We start from the raw sequence: 3,648 nt of genomic DNA on the forward strand, positions 1-3,648 counted from the left end.
ATGGTGGCACATGCCTGTGCCTGAGGAGCCTGAGGCAGGTGGATTGAAAGTTTGAGCTCAGCCTGGGCTACTTAGTAACTTAGTGAGTCCCTGCTTCAAAATAGAAAATTAAAAAGGCCTTGAGTTGTACCTCAGGGCAAAGGCTCTGGGTTCACTCCCCAGTACAGAAAGAGAAAGAAAGAAAGAAAAAGAGAAAGAAAGAAAGAAAGAAAGAAAGAAAGAAAGAAAGAAAGAAAGAAAGAGAGAGAGAAAGAGAGAGAGAAAGAAAGGGAAAAGGTTCCAAAATAAATAAAAAGATAAAGTCTAAGAAGAAATCTAAAAGAAAAATAGAGACTAAGAATCTATGGTAAATCCTAGAATTAAAAAATAACTTGATTGAAATGAAAATCAGCAGACGGGTTTAAGAAAGAAAGAAAGAAAGAAAGAAAGAAAGAAAGAAAGAGAGAGAGAAAGAGAGAGAGAAAGAAAGGGAAAAGGTTCCAAAATAAATAAAAAGATAAAGTCTAAGAAGAAATCTAAAAGAAAAATAGAGACTAAGAATCTATGGTAAATCCTAGAATTAAAAAATAACTTGATTGAAATGAAAATCAGCAGACGGGTTTACACTGGCTTAGAAGACACATGGGAGAATATATCAGTAAAAATATCTGGACTAAATTACAGGGGGAAAGTATGGTAATACATAAAAGATATATGAGACAGATAGATCATAATGTCTAACAGACACATAATGTAGTCTTAGAAGAAGACATGAGAATGAGGGGGTTCTATGATTTATATCTGGAATGTCCCCCAAAAGACTCATGTGTTCAGAGGTTGGGCTGTTGGAAAGAGATTGTATCATGGGGACACTATGCTCATCAGTGGATTAATCTACCATAGAGTTTGGAGCCGGATGTGCTGTTAGTAAATGTGGTCTGGTCAGAAGAGGTGGTCACTGGGAGTGTGAGCTGGAAGAGCGCATCTCCTTCCCTTGCTCCTCCTTTTGCTCTCTCTGCTCCCTGGCCACTGTGACCTGATCAGAATTCCTCTGCCATACCCTTCCACAATGCCCACCCTTGCCTTGAAGCCACCCAACTATGGACTGAGTCCTTGAAAAACTGTGAGGCAAATAAACATCTCCTCCTTTAACTTGTGGGTATTGGGCATTTTGTCCAGTGACAAGGAAAGTGACTCAAAGACAAGACAATAATACTGAAGAGCTCCTGGCCAAAACTTTTACAGAATTGATGAACGACATCAACTCAGATTCAAGCCTTAGAAATCTGAAACATAAGAAACCCAAGGAAAACTACACTTTGGAATATCACAATAAAACCTATGAAAACCTAAGACAACAATGGCACAAATTATCAATGTCTGTCATCACAGATCTTAACAATATTACATAGATAGGCGAATATTATGAACATTTTATGCAAATATAGTAATTTAAATCTTGTGAAAGAAATGGGATAAACTCCCTGAAAATCACAATTTGCCAAAAATAATATAGAGCAACTAAATAGTTACATTTTTATAAAGGGAAAGTGAAAGCTGGCCACGATAGTGCATACCTATAACCCTAGCAGTCAGGAGGCTGAGGCAGAAGGATTACTGTGACTTTGAGGACAGCTTGGGCTACATAATGAGTGCAAGACCAGCCTGAACTACATAGCAAGACCCCCTCTCAGAAACCAACCAAACAAACAAACAAACAAAAAGTAGTTATCTTGGGCCAGGAATGTAGCTCAGCTGCACAGCATCTGCCTGGCAAGCATGAGTCCCTGAATTAGATTCCCGGTACAAAAAAAAAAAAAAAAAAAAAAATAAAAAAAAAAGTTATCTTTAGAGGGTAATGTTTAGGAGAAAACATGATGAAAATATTTAGACTATGGGCAATACTCTGTGTGTGTGTGTGTGTGTGTGTGTGTGTGGCATTTTACTAATCCTTCACTAATTCATTACTCCATCTCACTGAGCTATAGTTTAAGAGGTGGCATTTTATGGGCCAGGGATTTAGGTCAGTGGCACCATGCCTGCCTCATAAGCACAAGGTCCTGAGTTTGATCCCCAGTACCAGAAAAAAAAAAAAAAGTTGGCATTTTATGTATGTTAAAACGTTTCTAACAAGTAAAAATATTTTTAAATGGTGAATGTAATTGTATTGTTTACCTTAAGTATACCAATAAATTTAATGGAAAAAACTATTCTTTTTGGGGGAGTTGAGACAAGGTCTTGCTTTGTAGTGCAGGCTGCCTTTGAATACACTATGTAGCCCAGGTTGGCCTTGAACTTGTGGCAATCCTCTTTCCTCTGCCTCCTGAATGCTGGAACTACAGCCGTAGGACACCATGCCTGTCCTAAAAACATTCTTTTAGATTTCAAAATATAAGCCAGCTCTCAAAAGTGAAGGAAATGGGCCAGGGATTTAGTTCAGTGGCACCACACCTGCCTGGCAAGCACAAGGTCCTGAGTTTGACAGTACCAAAATAAATAAATAAATAAATAAATAAAGGAAAGGACAAAAATACCAAAGGGGTGTATTGAAAAATGATAGAATGCTAACAAAGCCAGGTTGTTTACCACTTGCAGCCTGTACTGAGAAAACGCTTGCCATCCATTCTTACTGAACTGTAACAAGACCTCAGGAGCCTGGTGTGGTGGTACATGCCTGTAATCCCAGCATTTTGGAGGCTGAGGCAGGATGAATGCTATGAGTCTGAGGACAGCCTAGCATCTGTAGTGAGTTCAAAGCAAGCCTGTGCTACACTGCAAGACCCTATCTCAAAATAAAACAAAAACAAAGACCTCATGAGGCAGATGCTACATTTCACAATTTAGAGAAGCTGAGATTTAGAAAACTGAAGTCCCTTGCCCAGCTCACATAGCAGTGGCACCAGGGGCACCAGGTTTACCTGATTCTTCTTTCACTTTTAACCACTCAACACGCCACCTGCCGAACAGGTTCTTTTCCAAGAGTTAAACAAGCCAACATCTAATATCCAAACTAATAACTACCAATTAACTTCTAGAAGCCTGGCACAAGTCTTCTCGGCTACCTAAGAAGCCAGTATCATCTCCATTTCCAGGAGGAAAACTGCACTGTTCCCAGGACACAGCTCTTTTTTTTTTTTTTAACAGTCTTGCTAAATCTTTAAATTGGTCAGGCTGAGCTCGAATTTGTGATTCTCCTGTCTCAGACTGCCAGGGTGCTGGGATTACAGGCATATACCCTACACACCCTGAACCACATTATCCTTCTTCGTTGGAGACCAGTTTTGCATATAACCCTCTTCCTCTAACCATAAAAGTTGGGTTTTGCCCCCTACTCTCTCCAAAAAGGAATGAAAGCAAAGATTTGAGAGTAAAGCTTTTGAAATACTAATACAAGGGCGCTAAGCAGACCGAGTCTGGACCACCAGGCTGGACGTCATTGTGACGCCGTGAGACCTGGCCTGGAACAAAGGACAGCGAGAGCATGGGTCGAGAGGAAGGTGGATAGAGTCCCTCAGTCCAAGTTCCCTTTGCTTGGCCCTATTTCACGAAGGATTAACGCCGAACAGAGGACCACACCGCAAAAGACTAAACAGCCTCTTTGCGCCAGGAGCCACAAACACCACAACGGTCTAGCCCTTCGCTAGTGCGCATGCGCCCGCCCCAAAGGCC

This window comes from Fukomys damarensis, unplaced genomic scaffold (genome assembly GCF_012274545.1).
Source record: "Fukomys damarensis isolate Sample0158 unplaced genomic scaffold, DMR_v1.0_HiC HiC_scaffold_19, whole genome shotgun sequence".
Taxonomy (NCBI): domain Eukaryota; kingdom Metazoa; phylum Chordata; class Mammalia; order Rodentia; family Bathyergidae; genus Fukomys; species Fukomys damarensis.